Source organism: Eumetopias jubatus, unplaced genomic scaffold (assembly GCF_037043125.1).
Source record: "Eumetopias jubatus isolate StellerSeaLion01/CBP00866 unplaced genomic scaffold, mEumJub1_p1.0 scaffold_39, whole genome shotgun sequence".
Taxonomy (NCBI): Eukaryota; Metazoa; Chordata; class Mammalia; order Carnivora; family Otariidae; genus Eumetopias; species Eumetopias jubatus.
In genome coordinates, this window is record NW_028274845.1 from 1,013,190 (window position 1) to 1,035,763 (window position 22,574).

The following is a 22,574-nucleotide window of genomic DNA, read 5'->3' on the forward strand; positions in this document are numbered from 1 at the left end:
GAAGAGGTCTCTGCACTGAGCCTGGGGTTCAATTTCAGGACCCTGAGATCATGACCTGAGCCAAAACCAAGAGTTGAAAGCTTCACCAACTGAGCCACCCAGGTGCCCCATATGTTTTAAATGTTTCAGGGATTTTATTTTTAAGGAATCTCTACATGCTTTGTGAGGCTCGATCTCACAATACCGAGATCAGGAGCAATATCTAGTTTATTTTTGTTTATTTTTTTAAAATATTTTATTTAATTATTTGAGAGAGAGTGAGAGAGCGAGCAGGAGAGCATGGTGGGAGACACAGGGAGAAGGAGACTCCTCGCTGAGCAGGGAGCCCGATGTGGGGCTCGATTCCCGGACCTTGGAATCATGACCTGAGCCAAAGCAGACGCTCAACCGGCTGAGCCTCCCAGGTGCCCCAGCAATCCCTAGTTTAAATCAGAGGTGGGAAGATCCTGCCTGAACACCTAAAGTTCATGTTAATTACTAAGGGGGTTGGTAGAAAGAGTCTTTTCTTTTTCTTTCTTTTTTTAGGATAAAAACAAGTTCTGGAGTTCCAGAGCCTAGGTATCTCATAGACAATATGACCTTTCTTCCTGAGAATGGGTTTTTACACCTGTTTGTTCCTGGAAAGTTGGTGTCAATTCCTATAAGTCAGTTGAAAGGAATTGGCTTTTTTATTCCTCACAGCCAAAAAGAACACACGCCAAGGTCTCAGTGAGAGGATCGCTTATAGGATACGGGCTTTAGTTGTGAGATGTGGGAAAGGATGGGAAGAGGCAGGGTTTGTTCTATATTGAACACTGGCAGCACTGACAATTCTGTGATTGTGGTAAAGAAGTCATAGGCGTTTCCTTAGGGAGGGAGGTCGATGTTTGGATGTCGGTCTGAACAGTATTGTGAGTAGCCTTGTTTTGTCTCATTTCATCAAGGTCTCAAAGCAATCTTGTCTGAGGTTGATATTCTACATGTAAGATTATTTATTTCAATCATGGAAACAAAACAGTCAGGCTGGGAGTGCCAGAGCAGTTCAGGGCATCGGAGGCTGGGATTGTTCTTTGTCCCTGGAAATCCCTAAAACAGAGAACAAAGAAAGAGAGCCCTCTGGTCTCCCAAGCTGTAGCTGCAAACCTGAGTGGGAAACTGAGACTTGGACTAAGTATCTTGAATTTCCTGTGGCTCCATTTCCCATTTCAAAATGGGTCAAAAGGAATTGTTCCTGCATGGGTTGTCCCAGGTGTTAAATTGGTAGAGTAGGCAGCTAGATCTGAGCTGGAGGCAAGGAGGGTGGTACACAGTGCTTTCGTGGTTTCCCACCTGCTGGACTGTCAGATCCAGACCAGCAGGGGCAGAGCATGTGCTCTCCTTTCCAGCGTGTGTCCTACAATAACGTATGGCTTCCTTATAATATATTTACATTGCGGTTTCCATCCCCCAGTAGGGGAAGATGGCCTTGACAGTTCCAGGAAGACCTTTGTTAGGGCCCAAATCTCCCCCTATCAACCAGTAGGCTGAGTCCCTTAGATGATTGGAAACATCTTCAGTTGGAGACCACCCTGGCTGTGACCCATAATCTATGAGACATAAAAAGAAAAGACACCCCTAACCCCGGTGCAGCTCCACCCCGGGGCCTGTCTGCTCTCCCATCTTGAGAGTGGACTGAAGTTCAACCAGGAGTGTAAACCAACTGAGTATACAAGTGGGACTGTACAATTGTGAACAAGAGTATTCCCAGGAAAAGTCCTTCTGGACATTGTTGTTTGAACAGTGGGAATACGGATTGACCACTGTCCCCTGACATTCAGAAGTGGGTTCCCGGAGGATATGTTAGGATCCTCGACAGGGAAGCTCGCAGCCAAGGCCTGTGTGGCGGCCGTACTGCCATCAACTGTTGAAGGAGTTTGGGAAAATCTCTTCTTCTCTCTGGGCCTCACTTTCCTCATGTGTAAGATAAGGTTGTTATTCAAATCCTCCACGGCCCCTTCCTGCTCAGTTTCTGTGAGTGCATGTGGGTCTGCGGTGCCTTTTAAGCAGCCCTAGGGACTGCAGCTGAGACCTGACTTGGTCCCTTCACTGTGTGTCCTTTTCAGGAGCCTGATCTGAGCCCACACTGGAAACAGAGAACAGAGGGAGCATTTGGGAGACAGAAAATCAGCAGATTTGGAGGATGAGCATAACCCGAGGAAGGACAAGGCAATGGTGGAGCAGGTGATTGCCAAAGGAGGTGAGAATAAGGACAAGTTGAGTCCAGAAAACTCAGGGGAACCTGAGGAATGCATACAGCAGCATCCAACTCTGCAAGGAGCAGCCTGAGCTGAGCAAGGAGAACTAGGAGAGTAAGTTTTCCCCTCAACTTCAGGTCTTTTAAAAATTGATTCATAACAGATTCCCGTGTGGCATCAGTTTCACGTGGCAACACAGGGATTGGACGACTCTATAAATTATGTTAGGCTGACTACTAGTGTAGCTACCCTCTGTTACCACGCAGAGCTGTTACTGCACCACCGACTACATAATATGAGATCTGTCCTCTAACATTTTTTTTAAAATCTTCACTGTGGACGATGTTTTGTCAGAGTGTAGGTTTCTATGCCCTCCCCTTCCCCCACCACTACCATGGGCCTTCTTTGGACTTTCCCAGAGAGGAGCAGTGACATATAGGAGGTTCCCTATTTTAGGTCACTGCAGCCCCTGATCTTGGACCAGGATGCTCAGCCAGGGCCAGGGAAATATGGATTAGCAGGAACCCTTCTTTGCAAGCCCAGCTCCAATGTGAAGGACCACAGTGCCTCTTCTAGGCCCCCGCAGGAATGGTTCAGCACCCAGGAGCTGGCCCTACATAGAGGGCCAGAAAAGGGCAGATTCCCCTAAACCCAGCCCAAAGTGTTCCATTTAGACTCAGAAGAAGGTGAATAGCAGCACAGGCTCTTTTCCCTATGCTGAGTGGGGGGACTGGGGGGAGCCTCAGTGCCAGTGCAGGAGGGAGCATCAAAGGGAACCTTTGGATGTTAACCTAAAGTTTCGTGGCTAGAGCCCACCCAGGGGACCAAACCTACTTAAGATCCATCCAGATCTTGCCAGCGGCTTCCGTGGGTCCTGCAGCCCTGACTTCCTCTAGGTATCTCCAGCCAGCTACTGCCCCTGTCTTTGCCTGCTTCCCCCTGGTGTCCTTGGGCAACCTGAAGGTCTGTTCCCTTAAGTAGTCTGCCGCCTGGTGGATTCCAGGGGAACTGCCGGGGCCTGAGGCTGAAGGCACAGGCACTGAATCCCTGACTCCAGCTGAGAGGTCAGAAACCAGGCTCTGAGCCACCACCTGCTGAGACTCCAGGATGTGGCCCCTCACCAGGCAGTGTTTACCTGGGGGTCCCAGGACCCACTGATGTGCGAAGGTCACCTTCTTTCTTTTTTTTAGGTGAAAATGACATACAATAAATTTCACCCATTGTCAACAATGACAGAGTTGTTCAGCTAGTGCCCTAGTGTGTTTCAGAGGCTTCCTTCACCTTCCCACACTCCCTCCAGCCCCTCTGCAGACAGTCTCCGCTCCCTCCTCCAGCCCCAAGCAGCACTGATCTGCTTTCTGTCTCTGTGCATTGCTCCTTTCTGCTCATTTTACATAAGCACAATGAGAAGGTTTGTAGTTCTTGGTGACTGGCTTCTTTCACTTAGCATCCTTTTGAGGTTCCTCCATGCTGTAGCTTGGATCAGATTTCTGTGCCTTTTGTTGCCCAATAGATGCCAGGGTACAGATAGGCCTCATTGGGTTTGTCCATTCACCAGCCGATGGCCCTTTGTGTTGCTGTCAGGTTTTCCCTATTGTGAATAACGCTGCCCGGAACATTTCTGACCAAGACTTGAGCAGACATATGCTTTTACTTCTCTCAGATAGATTCCTAGTTGTGGAATGGTTGGGTCCTATGGCAAGCTTGTGCTGAACTCTTAAGAACTCTCAAAGTGGCTTCCGCAGTGGCTCTTATATTTTACGTTGCCACCGGCAATATAAGAGGGTCCAGTTTCTCCACATCCTCAGCAACACTTGGTATCGTCTTTGGAACATAAGCACACTAGTTGATGTAAAATGGTACGTGGTTGTCCTTGCATTTCCTTGAGCACTAATAACATATTACTAATAACCTTGATTACCTTTTTATGTGTCTCCTTTGGTACATGTGTATTCAACTCTTATACTGGCTTAAAGGAGTGTGTTGCTTCGGCCCATTGAGTGAGTTCACAGTCCTCTTGTCTCTCGTGAATGTGAGTCCTCACTGGGTATTTAATCCACAAATATTTCCTCCTAATCAGTGGCTTCTCTGTTCCTTTTCTCAGTGGCAAAGTTTGATGCAAAAAACTTCTTCATCTTCAATTTTCTCTTACGTATCGTGCTCTTGCCGCAGTGACTTAGAACTCTTTGCTTACTGTGAATTCCTGACCATTTTCTCCCATGTAGTCCTCTTGCACAATAGTTTTGGCTCTTATACTTAGATCTGTGACCATTTTGAGTTCATTGCTGTGTAAGGTGTGATTTCCTGCAACAGCAGTGGGGGAGCTTTGTCCTGACAGGTACAGGAGAGCCTGGGGGACAACTTTGTTTCAGAGTTAGTCTCCCCTGGGCCAGGAATGGAGATTTGACCCTGCTGCACCTGTTAGTGAAAGGCTGAGTGCCTTTGGGGAGGGGAGATACATGGGGCTGGGGTCATATACGGCATGTACTCCCCGTTCTCTGGGACTGGGTAAAAAGTAGCTCCTGGAGCCCCAGGGCAGTCCTGCTCACAGGTGTCTTTAGAAGCACAAACACACTGAGAGCAGGAGAGGCTAACACAGAAAGGACCCCAGGGATCCCAGGGGATCTGGGTTGGGATCCGAGAGGGTCTTCTGTGGGTGGGTGGGAAAGAGGACTCCCACACAGTTGGAACTCAGGAAACATACCCAGAAGGAGTGGAGCAGATTGAAGACATTTCCCAGAGTTTGCACTATTTTTCCAACATGAAAATCATGGTGTGTGCCTGCATCAAAGGTGCTCGGGGGACCCATGCTTCCTCAGTTGGTAGAGCGTGCAACTCTTTATCTCAAGGTCCTGCGTTAGAGCTCCACGTTGGTCATGGAGCCTAGCTGAAATTAAAAAAATAATAATAATAAATAAAAAATACACAGGTGCATGCGTCAGGAATCTGGAATTACTCCCCCTAAGGAAAGGATGGGGCAGCTCCCTTAGTCCTTGCAGGTCAAGAGCCATTCTGCGCCTTAGAGAATCCTAAAAGTTGCTTGATATTTCCTCAGATCAACCCAGAGATTCTACACTTTTAGTATTTGTTGGGTTTCCCGTGTATGGTCAGAGGTCCACTGGCAGACAAAAGTTGACACACGGAGTACAGAGTAGACCAAAACACAGAATAGTACCTGGATGCACCACATTAGTCTCTGTCCTCACTGCGGTCTCACTGAAAATGAGAATGGGCAATCGAAATACCTGGTATTCAACACACATTAGGAAAAAATGGAAAGTTTGGGTTAACAGTTTAAATTATTGTGTCCCCAGATTGAATCTGATGGCAAGTGGAGACTCTGTTGAACGTCTTCTAGGTTCTGCAGGTGGAAATGAGGGGCTGAGGGACAAAGCAATTTACAACTGAGAGTAACTTTGGTAACTTAGTACCTTCACACTTGACACAGTTTTCTTTCATTTTGTCTGATGCCCTGCTGTCATGTTTGATTCTAACCATATTTGTACAAGGAAGTTGATATCAATAGCAAACCTAAAATCCATACCACTAAATATCACAGTGCTTATTCCTAATGGTACTTTAGGCTCGTTTCTAACTGCCTGTAGTTTCGTTATGACTGACTCTGAAGGCAGCCCATTCTAGCCATGTGTGCACTTCTCTTTGGCCCCACCTCCAGGTTAAGCAGTGCACCTGAGAGGGCTCTATCACTGGGGGAAGGACGTAGGTCAGACAGGTAATAAAGAGAAATGGGGGGACTGGGAGTCAGCAAAAAGAAAGCATAATTATCAGTGCATTGATTCCAGAGAGGACCATTATATTGCTTTTTAAAAACTATTTTCTTTACTTCTTTGAGAGAGAGCGATTGGGAGAGCAGAGTGGTGGAGGGAGGGGGAGAGTGAGAGAGAAGCAGACTCACCCCTGAGCAGGGAGCTGGACATGGGGCTTATCCCAGGACCCTGGGATCCTGACCTGAGCCAAAGACTGACACTTAACCAATTGAGCCACCCAGGTGACCCTTAAAATAATTTTAAAAAATTTCTGGAATACTTAACATACAGCGTTACATTAGTTTCAGGTAAGATCATGGTATTTATTTTTTATTTTTTTTCTTTAAAGATTTTATTTATTTATTTATTTATTTATTTATTTATTTATTTATTTATTTAGAGCAGGGATTACGGGCAGAGGGAGAGGGAGAAAGAATCCCAAGGAGATTCTGCATTGAGCATAGAGCCCAAACGTGGGGTTCCCACGACCCTGAGATCATGACCTGAGCCAAAATCAAGAGTCAGATGCTTATCCGACATAGCCACCTGGATGCCCCTTGGTATTTCTAAGAATAATATGTTTAGCTTTCTCTCTGAAAGAGGTACTGAGTAATGAGCAAGCCTAAGAGAAACCATGGTACCCATAGGGGCCAAGGTCAGATTGCCCAATATGTACCACAATGGCATATTGATTATTTTGAATTGTAGCTATTTGAATAGCAACTGCTGCAAGGACACTCAAACCCTCCTCTGTCTCCCTGAAAGCAGGAAACCCATCTCCCCTATGAAAAAGGCATCCCCTGTACTAAGAAGTAAAAAGACATCCTTCTCACCAAGGCCTTTAAAGCAGAGGGACTGAATTCTGCATAGAACTCACTCCAAATTAGAGCTCCCAAACGTCCCTTGGAAATGTATTGTCTCCTTGTCTAAAATGTATAAGAAATGTCTGCCTTAATAGTTTCTATTCTTTAAAGGTCTGAATTTCAATATCAGTTCTTCATGCATATTCAATATCTCAGGTAAACTTAATTCTTAGTTAAGCTGGAAGACCTTGAAGGGTAATGGAGGAACTTGTCCTTCCCTGCATATATTTTCCTAGGGAAATTATTGGATTCTTGCTGATTTACAAGCTCCACTTAAACAATGTGTGGAAAAGAAGGGAAACTGTGTTCTTTCATTTGGTCATTTCCCTTCAGTGGATCTGGCCTGGAAATAAGAAAGAAAGAAAGAATAAAGGAAGGAAAAAAAAGGAAAGAAGGGAAAGAACGGAAGGAAGAAAGAAAGAAAAAGAAAGAAAGAAGGAAGGAAGGAAGGAAGGAAGGACGGAAGGAAGGAAGGAAGGAAGGAAAAAGGAAGGAAGGAAGGAAGGAAGAAAGGACGGAAAGAAAGAAAGAAGAAAGAAAGAAAAGAAAGAAAGAAAGAAAGAAAGAAAGAAAGAAAGAAAGAAAGAAAGAAAGAAAGAAAGAAAGAAAGAAAAAAAAAGAAAGAAAGAAAGAAAGAGAAAGAAAGAGAAAGAAAGAAAGAAAGAAAGAAAGAGAGAGAAAGAAAGAAAGAAAAAGAGACAAAGAAAGACAGACAAAAAAGAAAGGGGGAAGGAGGGAGGGAAGAAAGTGTCCTGGTCAATTTTCCTTGTAAACATCTCGTGACGAATCTGTTGGTGAACACCCAAATGGTGGTGAATGTTGGGAAGGCCCGTCCCTGGCATGCTTTCAGGAGGGTGATTTGGTGTGTATAGAACTATTTAGGGAAACAAACTAAGAATCTGTGGATTAATATGGCCTTATTCGCTAGAAAAAGTCACCTCAGCTATGTAAGCATAGCCATGGGAAATCAACCCAAAGAGTTCCACTTTGTGTGGTAACCTCACACAACATTTAGAGACCATGTATGTTTTGCCTGGGTCAGAGCGTGTCCTCATGTGGGAAATCGGTTCTTGCAGTTAGTGTTAGTGGTCTCAGTTGCTTTGCAGGTACCTCACAATTTCCCTTTGAAAATGTGAGTAAAACTTGATCCTGGGTAAGACTTATGATTAGTGGCGCCTGATTTGGCAATGCAACCTTTTATATCATCCCCATATTTGTTGGATGTGCTCTTATGCAATTATCTGGTCTTTCTTGAAATAGTTGCCATTCGCCAAAATTAAACCTGGATAACCTGTGTACAGAGTGACTGGTGGATGATGGATTTTGTGGCCATTATGGCCAAAATTGTTGCTAAGGTATCTCCCAAAACCATGTATTGTTCTTTGGCACATGCCCATTTGCAACTCCAAAAGCCCAAAGCCATTGTTCCCTGCTACCCTGGGGTCCTTGTCATCAATTCCCCAGAAGTTCAGGATTATAACAGCTCTCATTATCTTTTTTAAGATTTTACTTACTTATTTGACAGAGACACAGAGAGAGAACACAAGCAGGGGGAGCAGCAGAGGGTGCAGAAGAAGCAGGCTTCCTACCGAGCAGGGAACCCAATGTGGGGCTGGATTCCAGGACTCTGGGATCATGACCTGAGCTGAAGGAAGATGCTTAACCTACTGAGGCACCCAGGTGCCCCAACAGCTCTTATTAAATCCCAAACCCTGTCTATCTTGTTTTTGTTTTATACACTATTGTTTTGTGTATATTGTGTATATTGTTTTATATCACTATTTTGTTTTATACAATTTCCCATAGTTAGGAAGACAGCAGGGATAAGAAAAGATGAAGTACAGGGGGCAATCTTACCTTGAAAAAGTACGTCATTTTTGGGAAATCCGCCACCACACATGAGTGAAAAATTGATCCCTGAGACCTATCATAACCTTAGCTGACGGTAATTCCCTTAAGCTAAATCAATAGGAACGTACCTCCCATGAAGCAAGTTGGGGTTTTTATTCCTTGCGGCCAGAAAGAACACACCTCATGGTCTCAGGAAGAGGGTGTTAGAAAGAACCTCTTGTAGATAGGAAATGCCCTTCACGGTGTCCTTCATGTGACAAGGGCTAACGAACATTACGTGAAGGTGAGGAACAGATGTTTACTGTGGTTATTGGGTTTTTGTGTTTTTTTTTTTCTACATCCAACATCACCAAATAATTTATTTGGAATCAGAATTCAAAAGAACATTTGACAGTTGAGAACTGTTTATTCTGATCCAGTTGTACAACTAATCTAGGTGAAATTTCCAAATAAATTTTACATGGGTTTTCCAGGACTGTGGCTTCTCGATGACTTCAAATTTAGGATTTTCAAATGTGAATTCCGGGAACGTATTCATGTCTGATTTACCATATGTGTATTTAAGCTTCAGAAGCTCCCTCCCTAGGTCTTGCTGGTGCTCTGGGCCAGTATCAATGGGTCCTCCAGATGCCCGTAGCTTAGTTCTGTATTCTCTAATCTTGTCCACGATGAGTTTCTGTACGGGACCAAGTTCTTTATTAAATGCCCCCGCGGTAACACCAGTGTTGCTCCTCAAATGAACTGAGACTGCAGACCGAATGAGAGGAGAAACTGAAGAGAATCTGAAGCATCAGGGTAATTCTGACTTGCTCTCAGTCCTGAGCTGCCAGAGCTTCCACTGCCTCCACTATTCTACTTCTGGCCGTGGCTCCGCCCCCACCCGCCTACCCGCCCTCCCAGTGCATTCTCAAATTTTTTTCCTTGGTAGAGATTAGCATACATGTTTCTAAACATTAAAAACCCGGGGAAGTAGAGATAAGCATCTGAACTAGTTCTCTATTGATGCATATTAACAATTAGAAAAGCAGTGGTTTAAAGCAACCAACATGTGTTATCTTGCAGTCCTTTGGCTCAGGAGTTTGGAATGACGAGGGTGGGTTCTCTGCTCACGGAATTGGTCAGTAAGTCGTCCCCCACCTGAACAGGTCTGATAGTGACCTTGTAGTGGTTCTCTCTCCGAAGAGGGCCTGCCCTCAGCATCTCACTCCTCTGGGATCCTCTTCTCTGACCTCATTTCGATCTGTCATGATGCTTTCAGCTTAGCCAGGTAGCTTAGGAGGAATGCTAGAACTGTGGAACCCCAGACCTGATCTCCGCTGTCCCTTGTCCAGGAGGAGAATAAATGACAGAGGTCTTCATAAAGAAATGACCCCCATGAGGGCTGACATTCCCCAGCAATTAGAGCAGAGGAGGAAACCTACAGGCAAACGGAGGGCCTAAAAACCCAAATCATGGAAGCAGGACACAGATTAAGTAGGAGCCCTTCCCAGAAATGTCCCCATTCTCCATTGAAAGCCACTTTGGGTGAAGGGTGTGAGCACTGGGTCTTTCAGAGTCTCCATCCTCGGCTCTTTGTTTAAAACAGGCTTTATCCATACGTGAGAATCTCCTTGGAGCTTTTGTCAGAAATGCAGATTTGTGGGCCTTATCCCCAGGGCATTCTAAGAGGCACACAGTGACTCTGATGGAGGTGTTCTTTAGCTCTGCAGCTGGTGCCCAGGGATGGGACCCCTGTCTGCTGCATGATACCCCATTTCCCGTCTAACATTCCAGTGGTCCATGCTGCCTTCTCGAAGTTATATTCTACATTCTCTATCATACACGAGATAAATATGCTCAAAGAGATAATTAAGTGATCCACAAAAGCATATGGGACATGTGGTGAAGCTGCTATTGGCATCTTGGACTGCTTTTCTGAAGGCTGTGCTTCTATTGCTTCAGCCCAGAACCGGGATTGGGTTTGAATGGAAAGATGGTTGGGACTGGAGATCAGTAAAAGCTCGTTATTGCTGGTAAATTTTATCTATCTGCTTCACAAGTATTTACTGAATGTTTCACCTGGCAGTCTCTCGGACGCACGGGGGACATGGGGTGAGCAGGCAGACCCAGTGCCAGCTCTCAGGAAAGAGAACTTTAGCACAGGAGTCAGATATTTTATAGATAATCATTGAAGTGCCTTTTATTTGTGACTATGGTAAGTATTATTTAATACTTTTGTGTTCTGTGATCCTAATCCCTGAGCCAGTGATGGAAAAGCTAATATAAGTAACAGAATTATATAATTGGGAGAAAAGATTGGTCCCCAGAAAGGCCTTTTTTTTAAGATTTTATTTATTTATTTGACCAAGAGAGACACAGCGAGAGAGAAAACACAAGCAGGGGGAGTGGGAGAGGGAGAAGCAGGCTTCCCGCCAAGCAGGAGCCCGATCCAGGACTCGATCCCAGGACCCTGCGGATCCTGACCTGAACCAAAGGCAGAGGCTTTATGACTGAGTCACCCAGGCACCCCAGAATGGCCTTGTTTTTAACAGTGGAAATACCAACATTTGATCCAACGTCTCCTGAAAATGAATTTTTTATTTTTAAGCTGAACTTTTAATTTTAGTGTTCCCTGAATTTCAAATGTGGGGTTCTCGAGGGTGTGTTCCGGAGCCTCCACAGGGAAGCTTGCAGCCAAGGCCTGTGTGGGGGCACCGTTGCCACTAGGTGTTGAAGGTGTTTGGGAAAATCTCTTCACGTCTCTGGGCCTCAGCTTCCTCTCCTGTATGGTGAGGTTGTTATTCAAATTCTCCAAAGTGCCTTCCTGCTCAGTTTCTGTGAGTGTAGGAGGGTCTGAGGTGCCTGTTAAGCAGCCCTGGGGACTACAGCTGAAACCTGACTTGGTCCCTTCCCTGTGTGTCTCCTGCGGGAGCCTGAGCTGAGCCCACACTGAAAACAGAGAACGGAGGGAGCAGATGGAAGATAGAAAATCAGCAGGTTTGGAGGATGAGAATAACCCTAGGAAGGACAAGACAATGGTGGAGCAGGTGGTTGCCAAAGGAGGTAAAAATAAGGACAAGTTGATTTCAGAAAAATCCAGGGAAACTGAGGAATGTATACAGCAGCATCCAACTCTGCAAGGAGCAGCCTGAGCTAGGCAAAGAGGTTGGAAGAGTAACTTCGTCCATGGTGAAACTGTGCACCTGCCGAGGAGCCCCAGAGGATGGATTGTGGTGGTTTATGCTGCTGGGAAGCACCGGTTCCAAGAGGAGGAGGATGTTACCACGAGGCTCTGCCCCAGACACCTAGCTCCGACTTGGAGCTACCCACACTGTAGGTGTCCTCCAAGAAAGTGTGTACTGAGAGGGATCAGTGATGTTTGGATAAGGGTTGGAGTTGTCCATTCTTACTGCAGATAGTTGTGCCCTAAGGTCAGGAAGGGCCAGGGTAGGGGACCCTTGCATCTGAAGCCACATGATTTTAATAATAATCTTAATAATGCTGCCTGGGTGGGCCTTGAATAAAAAGAGTAACGATCTACTCAGAAAGTGAAGTTTTAGGGAATATTATACATGAGTGGGGTCAAGTGTAGTGTAGTGGGAGGAAAGTTACTGCATTTAATAGCACCTAATGACTTCTGGGGAGACAAACTTCACCCTAATCATGGCTCTAGATGCCAAATAACGAAGCAAACCACTTACTTCCATTGGTAACAGAAACGGGAGACCCTTAATGCCCATAACAAGCTGGAAAGTTGCTCTGCCTGTTGGGTCATGCAAGAAAACTGATCACTTGAAATGTGTTTCAAGAAGGGGCTGGGTTGAGTTTGTGACAGTATGCCCTAGGTCTTGGAGAAAAAGGTTTGGGGCTTTGGAAGTTGCCGGTGAGCTGGCTCATAGTAACTTTACACAATCTTGGGAAAACATGTCTAGCAAAATTTTGGATTCATTGGACACTAAATATTTAGTCCATGATCTGCAATCATTCTTCACAGATTACCCTCTATTTGCTTGAGCGAAAAATGACTTTTCTATTCTTAGAAACACCAAGGGTGCGTGAGTGGCTCGGGCACTTAAGGGTCTGACTCTTGGTTTTAGCTCGGGTCATGATGTCGTGGTAGTGGGGTCAAGACCCATATTCGGCTCCATGCTCAGCACAGGGTCTACTTAGTTTCTTTCTACCTTTCCCTCCTCTCTGTTCTCCCAGCTCACACTTACTATCTCCAAAATAAATAAAATCTTTCAAAAGGAATGATGCCCCCCCAAATGCAGATTTAAACACCTCCTATGATGACTTTGATGAATAACAAGGTAAAGCAGCCTTTTTTTTTTTTTTAAACAGAGAGCAGAATTGTAATTCAGGATGTCAGTGGAAGAGGCAAGTAACCTCCCATCATCTCAACATCTGAAAGTAAACAGGTAAAAGAAGGAATGTATAGAATTATATGTCATGTACACAATGACTGGTTCATTATAAACAAATTGGAATAAATCTATGTGTATATTGACTCGTGGGTCCTGTCAAAAAGGCAGAGCATTGGGAAAAACAAAAACAACAAACCGTCCTGAAAGTCATTTGGGTAACTGGACTTTAAAAAACTATGAGACAAACATTTATCAAACACATTTCAAGCTGTTTGTGAGCCACATTTTTGCCCTTCAAGAGTGAACTTTAGGAGAGACACCTAATACTGAGTGGATGCTTTGGTTTCTTTGAGACATGTCACCTGAGCCACTGGGAATGTGACCTTGTGAGTCACACAGCTGCGCGAGCTTTACCTGACAGGATGTTAAGTTCAGTGCCTAAAGAGTTAACATAAATATGCTACACACACCAATCTTTACTTTAACCAAAGATCATTTACTCTCTGTTGGGGGTATGAAGCTGACACAAAGGACTACAGATTCTGTTGCAGAATCAGGACCCGAGGCTTACAGACTGATGGGAGTGGACACCTACTTCCGATTTGGAGTCGGAGCCATTGTCTCCTAAGGCAACTGAGTCAGACAACCAAACATTCTTGAAGATAGGTACAGTACTTTGGAGAAATTGTACTAATCCTTTCAGTATGTTTGTATGTACATATATACACAAGTGTGTGTATCTTGATCTGTAGCTCTACATGTGTTTTATATGCAGCCACAGACACACACACACACACACACACACACACACACACAGGTGGTTGGGAACCTGTGAGTATGTCATCACAAGCACACATCTGGGAAACGTCAGCACTGCCAGATACTGGTCAGATCCTTCTTCACTCATCACTGGCTGCACTTGTTCCCCTCACTTGACCTTGATTACGTAAACAGTTTCATATTGTCTCTGACCCTACAGGGGACTCATCTAGACATCAGCAGCCAACGTGCCTCGGACAGAACCCTTCTTACGCATTGTTTCTAGTTCTTTCTGAGTTTCATCCTCCATTCTCCTAATGTCTTCCATTGTCAGATCATTCCACTTGTCAATCCAACAAAAAAGCTGGCGATGAAGTTTGTAAATATCCTTTTCTCTTGCTTCTGAATGAAGTTTTCTACTTTGCTTTGCAGTCCCCACCACTTGAATTTGATGGTCACCAGCTTGTAGGCACACATCTGAGGACAGTCAGAGTTGTTTGCCAGCTCCTTCTTCCAGTTGGGTCCCAAAGGCCCTCTCTTGGTCTTGACTGACTGGAATAATGCTGGGTCTTCATCAGCTTTGTAGTCTGCTGGTTCAACTTGACTTCGATCTGCAATATCTATGCGGACAATTTCAACAGTTTTCCATGCGTTCGGATCTAAACCGTGTACATTTTCTAATGTTCCCAAGTCTGGTTTGTGCCATGTTTCAATTTTAATGAAGAAATCATCTTTCATATATACACTCGTTACAACTGAGGCATAATGGTTTGTTCTACAGTAGGGGTATGCGTTTCAGGCTTCCTCGTGAAACACCAAGGAGCCCTCCGGAGCAATCATCCTGACGAATGCAGGAACTTTGCTCCTGAACAGAACATGGCAAAACCACACAGAATTCCTTAATCAGCACCATCTTCCCGGAATCCCCTCACAGCTACCGCCACTATCACCACCACCGCCGCTGCTACCGCCCCTCACGGCGCCTCTATACACAGGTTTTTGATCTTGAGAGTCACCATCCTTACTCCGCATTGGTCAAGGGTCAACCTGTATCTCTATTTACAGAGGACATGCTCCTAAAGATAGAAAAACCTCAAATCATCCACACACAAAAATATTAGAGTCCATAGACTCATTCCGTAAAGTTGCAGGGTACCATATATACAAAATCAGTTGTGTTTCTATGCACTAGCAATGAACAATCTGAGAAGGAAATTTAGAAAGCAATTCTATTTACAATGGCACACAACACAGTAAAAGTGTCAGGTGTAAATTCATTCAAGGAGAGCAAGACTTGTTCACTGAAAAGCATAAGAAGCAATGGTTCTGCGAGAGATGAAAGACCAAATGGGGGGAAAAAAACAACTGTATGCATGCATTGGAAGATTTAATATAATTCATATGGCAATACTATGCAAATAGATCTACAGAGTCAATACAATTCTATCAAAAATTTTTCTTCTGCATTTTCTAAATTCTGTCAATACCTTGTAGTATATTTCCTTTCAGACGTTGTAGTTTTCATCTCTTAAAGATAGAGAGGGTGTTGTTTATATTTTCTATTTCTCGGTTTAACATTTACAACTGATGGAAAACTTATACTAAAAGCTTTCATATCCTTCTCTGGCGGTTCTCACATGTGTCAGCTCTGGATTATTTTCCGATGACGGATCTGGCTCCTGATTAGGGGCCATTTTGCCTGGGAGAGCTCCAGGTCCTGTTCCCTCTACTGCTTTCAAATGATTGCCCCCTGACTTGCTGGCCTTTCCTCCCATGGAGGCCCTGAGCAGGACCTCACTGCAAGCCACACCAGGGACCCTGCACAGCTCTGGTTAGGTGACTTTCCTCAGACCAGCTGGTTGTCCCACATCACCTTTCCCTTTTATTCCCCAGGAATCCCAATTTGGCTGGTAAAATACCTGGCGCTATTTTTTAGGTTAAGCAGGCAGTGTGTCTCTTTGCCTGTTCCAGCTCCTAGAGGCCCCTCCTCCATGCTCAGCCCCAGCCCCAGCCCCAGCAGGCAGAGTCCTCCTCACACAGCCTCCTTCTGACCTCTTCTCTGCCTCTTTGTGTTTTAAGACCCCCTTGTCATTGCAGGGCGCCGCCTGGATAATCCAGGATCATCTCCCCATCTCAAGGTCCTTAACATAAGCACCTGTGCAGGGTTCCTTTTGCTGCAGGATGGAACATGTGCACAGGTTCCTGGCATTAGCCTGAACAGCTCCTAGTGAGGGGGCATTATTCTACCCAGCAGCACACTATTGATCTCAGGTGACAACTAAAGTTGGACGCCCCCTCTCCACCCTCCAATCTTTTCTAATTTAAACATTCCAGGAAAAGTAAACCACTACCTCAAGGCGCAAGCAAGACAAGGCAAATCAGAACCCTAGGGCGCTCCATCCATGACCATACAATTGCCCAAATCTCTTCAAAGTAGTCTGTTTAGTTTTCCAGACCTGGCTATTTTCCCTCCAAAGGCCGACCTGACTGCAGAAATCCCCTCCAGGGGGAAGCGCCCAGCGGTGGAGGGAGGGCAGGCGGTGGCCGAGTGGGGAGCCTGGGACCCCACTAACCCCCTGCTGAGAACGCTGAGCCTGGTTTAAGGGAGCAGAAGCAGTGGTCCCCTTTGGCCCTGCCCTCAACAGCGGGATCCTTGGGCGTCTCCCCGCGAAGCCACGAGGGGGCGCGCCGTCCCTGTCCTAGGAGCCCTCCTGGGGAAGAAGCAGGCCCTGGGATGTGTTCAGCGTGTGGAGTGTTGTGGGCTGGTGTCAGCCCGAGGGCCCAGGGGTTGCGGACTTTTGGTCCTCCCCTCCCCCCCGCAGTGTCCAGGCCTGGGGGAGGCTGTGGGGACTGGTTTGAACTGTACAGGTGCAGCCATGGCACTCGGTGTCCTCCAACCAGGGCCCAAAGGGAAAGAGAGAGAGAGCTAGAGAGAGCAAGAGAGAGTTGTATCTGCTCTTCGCGGGCTGTTGGAAAGTCCTCCCTCATGTTTCTCTCTGGCTGGTACAGCCTCCCCTGGGCTGGGTGGGGGGGGTTGTGTAGGGTTTGGGGGGCCATAGCTGCAGGGAGAGGAAAGAGTGGTAACCAATTCAGGAGACAGAGGAGACTGGGCAGGTGAGGAAGGAAGCCAGGGCACGGGAAGGGAGAAGGGGAAGGGGGACTGGAGGAGGAGAAGGAGGAACACCAGTACTGAAATCCAAGTTGGGAGGGGAGCTGGGGGGCAGGGAGATGGGGTGGGGTTGGGGACTGAGGCGAAGCCCTTGACTTCACGGACGGGGCTTGTCTGATGCAAACCAGGCAACATGGCGGTGGGGTTCTGCAACTTAGAATTCGTGGGGCTGAGGAGGTAGCAGCGCTGTTGCGTCCATCCTATTCGGAAGCGTCGTGTGGAGGGTGAGGATGCTTGCGACAGGAGTGGGTGCCGAGGGTGTTGGGGTGCGCCTAGGCGAGTGAGCCTGTGTGTCCGGTGGAAGGGGGGTGAGACTGGTGTGGGGCGGAGGCGGAGGGAGTCACACTTACCCGGCAGGGGAGACTCCGGGATCAAGCAGGTGGTTTTCCCAGGGGAGGCCCTTCCATCATACCAGGGACATGCTGACCCCCGCGATTTCCCCGAGTATGGACAACTCCTCTGCATTATTTGTGGCAGTGGCAGTGGGGGGCTGCTTTTGCTCTTTCACCTGTTGTTGGTTGTTTAAGAATAGCCTTTGTTTTCTTATTCATTTTTCTGTTTGTTTGTTTTGTCTTTTCCATGACTTTGGCTGATGACATGGGCTGAAGAGGAAGCTCACTCAGGGGACACCAGGACCCTGAAGAAAACACCTCTGCTTTTAAGGGCTGCTTTCTTGAGAATCTGGGTTTGGCTGTTTCTCAATCAAAAGCATGCAGGACAGTTTCTGTCCACTGGTCATACATCCCACCTTGGCTGTCGGGGTTTTTTCTGTTTTTCGCAGAGCAATTTCTCTGCTTATATTTCAGTATGTGGTTTGCAGTCCCTGATCCAGCAAAGGTGCTTTCTTTTCATTCCCCAGGGAACAGGGGTTTGCATCCCTTCTCCTTCCTCCCTCCCCTCCCCACCTATCCCCCCAGGCACCCTGCAAAGCCTCACCCAATCCCCAGACTCCGTATCCTTGATTAGGCCACTTGGTAGCCTACCTAGTATAGCCTTGCTCCAGAGGACCCTTCCGAGACTAGAGAGGGTCCGGCTTGATGTACTGTTTATTTATTGTAAGTTTATTTGTTGAAGTAATCCCTACACCCAAAGTAGGGATAGGGCTCATGAAGCCAGATGGAGACTCCCCTGCTCTCCTGACTGAGCCAGCCAGATGCCCCCTGACAGGCTTTTAAAGAGGCACCTCTGTGTACTCACAAAGAACCCGCTGGGTTTGGCACCACAGACCTTTCCCAAACAGCAGGTTAGCTCTAGGACAAAGGGCCGTGGGCCTTCTGCAGCTCTTGGGCTCAAGCCAAAACTGTCCCTACTGATGTACCTGCATTGCTTTGTCAAACTGAGCTTGAAGGGGTTTCTGGCTTCAGGCTTTCACCAGAGCTGGTGTTTTTTTTCTCTACTCCCTAAAGGCCTCTATTCAGAATCTACAACTGAGGGTCTTCCAACTTTGATTTTCACTTAGGGGAGCCACACCAACTGGGACTCAGCAACGGGTTACTCTTCTGCCAGAAACAATTAAACAAAAGAGCAACAGCGTCACACAAGATGCGCGAAGTGGAGATTTCCAAGATCCTGGGCATCAGGCAAAGGGGACAGCCATCCCGGACACATGGCAACACAATGGTGAGCAGAGCCCTAGAGCTGCTCAGAGGTACTGGCTCTAGAGAGTTTCCAAGCAAGGCACTGGGGGGAGGGGAACTTGAATAGGAGCCCCATGGAGCTCCTGGAATTGAGGACACTGATCTGAGAGAACCCAGGACTGAGTCTCAGGGAGGACAGAGCTGCAGGAAGTCACCTAGCCAGAGCTGTGGAGGGGCCCTGGGGAGGCATGGACAGCAAGTCAGGGGGTAATCCTTTCCACAGGGCCTGGTGCTCACACGGTGCTGGGAATAGTGCCTGTGTCCAACAGATAGACTAAGCAAAAGTAACCCTCTTAATTTGTGACGAATAGGGTGGAAGACAGGGGGAGGGCTTGCTACAGTACCTGGAACTCATGGTGAGTCCTCCACGGAGCCCTGCTCTGGGCCACTGAACTATGCATTGAAGCAACAGCAGAAATGTTTCCAAGTAACTTCAGTGCATCCCTGAACAAAGCTCAATATTATAGAAAACACAAAAATATCCAGCAAACAGCAAGGTAACATTCACAGTGTCTGGCGTTCCATCCAACAGTTTGAGGTATGCAGACAAAGGGGGGAAATGAGCCCTCCTGAAGAGATGGATCACTCATCTGAAAATGACCCAGAGCTGACAGCAAGATGGGAATCACCAGAGCACAAGAAAGCATTTGTTCTAACTGCATCCCATTGGTGAAAACATTCAGCAGATACATGGAAAATGTTAAAAAAAAAAAAAAAAAAGGACCCAATCTCACATGAAGAGATGAAAACCACAATGTCTGAAAGGAAATGTACTGCAAGGGGCTGATGGTGATTAGGGAAGGCAGAAGAAAAACGTTCAATAGGAATCCAAAAGAATCTGCAGATCCTGCTGTTGCCTTCTGAACCACCTTAACCATTCCAATCCATGAACACAGGATGTCTTTCCACTTGTTGAGGTCTTCCTTAATCTCTTGCAGCAATATTGTGTAGTTTTCAGTGTACAGGTTTTGTGCCTCCTTGACTCAATTATTCTTCGATACCATTCAGGTGGGTGCTGTTGTCCATGGAATCTTTTTCTTAATTGACTTTCCCGGTGTCCATTCCTAGGTTATAGAAACACCTGATTTGTCTGCCTTGTACGCTGCAACTCTGCTGAAATAGGTTATGGACTCTAATAGTCGTGGTTTCTGTGTGTGTGTATTTGGTATTTTTCTGTATACAGGAGTATGTCATTTGCAAATCCAGATACAAATTGTCCCTTGAAGAACCTGGGGGTTAGGGGTACAGAGTCCCACAATTGAAAATCTTTGTATAACATTTGAGTCCCAGAAAACATAGCTACTAATAACCTACTGAAGTCTTACAGATAACAAAAACGGTTGATTAATACATATTTTGTGGGTTACTTGAATTATGTACTTTATTCTTTTGATACAGTGAGTTAGAGTGAAAATATCATTGAGAAAATCATAAGGAAGAGAAAATGTATTTCTACATTTGTACTAGACTGTATTTGTAAAAAAAAAAAAAAAATAATCAACCCATGAGTGGACCGACATTGTTCACTAAAATTCAAAGCCATGTTGTTCCCCAGTCAACTATAGTTTTATTGCTTCGTTTTCAAATGTTTTCCCCTCACCTTCAGGTTTTTAAACAATTGAGTCATAACTGATTCCCCATGTGAGATCAGTTTCACATGGCAACACAGGGATTGGACGACTCTATAAATTATGTTAGGCTGATTACTAGTGTAGCTACCCTCTTTCACCTCGCAGAGCTGTTACTGCACCACCGACTACATAATATGAGATCTGTCCTCTAACATTGTTTTTAAATCTTCACTGTGGATGATGTTTTGACAGAGTATAGGTTTCTATGCCCTCCCCTCCCCCCACCACTACCATGGGCCGCCTTTGGACTTTCCAGAGAGGAGCAGTGACATGTAGGAAGTCCCTATTTTAGGCCACTGCAGCCCCTGATCTTGGACCAGGATGCTCAGCCAGGGCCAGGGAAATATGGATTAGCAGGAACCCTTCTTTGCAAGCCCAGCTCCAATGTGAAGGACCAGAGTGCCTCTTCTAGCCTCCTGCAGGGATGGTTCAGCACCCAGGAGCTGGCCCTACATAGAGGGCCAGAAAAGGGCAGATTCCCCTAAACGCAGCCCAAGTGTTCCATTTCGACTCAGAAGAAGGTGAATAGCAGCACAGGTTCTTTTCCCTATGCTGAGCTTCCACGGGGAGAGCCTCAGTGCCACTGCAGGAGGGAGCATCAAAGGGAACCTTTGGATGTTAACCTAAAGCTTAGTGCTTAGAGCCCACCCAGGGGACCAAACCTACTTAAGATCCATCCAGATCTTGCCAGCAGCTTCCTTGGGTCCTGCAGCCTTCACTTCCTCTAGGAATCTCCAGCCAGCTGGTGCCCTATCTTTGCTTGCTTCCCCCTGGTGTCCTTGGGCCACCTGAAGGTCTGTTCCCTTAAGTAGTCTGCCGCCTGGTGGATTCCAGGGGAACTGCCAGGGCCTGAGACTGAAGGCACAGTCACTGAACCCCTGACTCCAGCTGGGAGGTCAGAAACCAGGCTCTGAGCCACCACCTGCTGGGACTCCAGGATGTGGCCCCTCACCAGGCAGTGTTTGCCTGGGGACCCCAGGACCCACTGATGTGCGAGGGTCGCCTTCTTTCTTTTTTTTTTAAGTGAAATTGACATACAATAAATTTCACCCATTGTCAACAATGACAGAGTTGTTCAGCTAGTGCCCTAGTGTGTTTCAGAGGCTTCCTTCACCTTCCCACACTCCCTCCAGCCCCTCTGCAGACAGTCTCCGCTCCCTCCTCCAGCCCCAAGCAGCACTGATTTGCTTTCTGTCTCTGTGCATTGCTCCTTTCTGCACATTTTACATAAGCCGAATGAGACAGTCTGTAGTTCTTGGTGACTGGCTTCTTTCACTTAGCATCCTTTTGAGGTTCCTCCATGCTGTAGCTTGGATCAGATTTCTGTGCCTTTTGTTGCGGAATAGATGCCATGGTACACATAGGAAACATTTGGTTTGTCCATTCACCAGCCGATGGCCCTTTGTGTTGCTGTCAGTTTTTGCCCATTGTGAATAACGCTGCCCGGAACATTTCTGACGAGACTTGAGCGGACATATGTTTTTATTCTCTCAGATAGATTCCTAGTTGTGGAATGGCTGGGTCCTATGGCAAGCTTGTGCTGAACTCTTAAGAACTCTCAAAGTGGCTTCTGCAGGAGCTGTTATATTTTACGTTGCGACCAGCAATATAGGAGGGTCCAGTTTCTGCTCATCCTCAGCAACACTTGGTATCGTCTTTGGGACGTAAGCACACTAGTTGGTGTAAAATGGTACCTGGTTTTCCTTGCATTTCTTTGAGAAATAATAACATATTACTAATAACATTGATTACCTTTTTATGTGTCTCCTTTGGTACATGTGTATTCGACTCTTATACTGGCTTAAACGAGTGTGTTGCTTCTGCCCATTGAGTGAGTTCAAAGTCCTCTTGTCTCTCGTGAACGTGAGTCCCCATTGGGTATTTAATCCACAAATATTTTCTCCTAATCAGTGGCTTCTCTGTTCCTTTTCTCAGTGGCAATGTTTGATGCAAAAACTTCTTCTTCTTCAATTTTCTCTTACGTATCGTGCTCTTGCCGTAGTGACTTAGAACTCTTTGCTTACTGTGAATTCCTGACCATTTTCTCCCATGTAGTCCTCTTGCACAATAGTTTTGGCTCTTATACTTAGATCTGTGACCATTTTGAGTTCATTGCTGTGTAAGTTGTGATTTCCAGCAACAGCTGTGGGGGAGCTTTGTCCTGACAGGTTTAGGAGAGCCTAGGGGACACTTGTGTTTCAGAGTTAGTCTCCCCTGGGCCAGGAATGGAGATTTCACCCTGCTGCACCTGTTAGTGAAAGGCTGAGTGCCTTTGGGGAGGGGAGATACATGGGGGCTGTGGTCATATACGGCATGTACTCCCCGTTCTCTGGGACTGGGT

At 46.3% G+C, this 22,574-nt stretch overlaps 1 non-coding gene and 1 pseudogene across 1 annotated transcript; one reads left to right on the plus strand and one right to left on the minus strand.

Annotated features, from left to right (window-relative positions):
- Positions 1 to 14,025: 14,025 nt before the first annotated feature.
- Positions 14,026 to 22,574, minus strand: part of LOC148161912 (phosphatidylinositol transfer protein beta isoform-like) — a 65,818-nt pseudogene continuing 57,269 nt past the window's right edge.
- Positions 17,308 to 17,470, plus strand: LOC148161913 (U1 spliceosomal RNA). Its single transcript, XR_015767278.1, has one exon. It is a non-coding gene; the product is annotated as a U1 spliceosomal RNA (small nuclear RNA).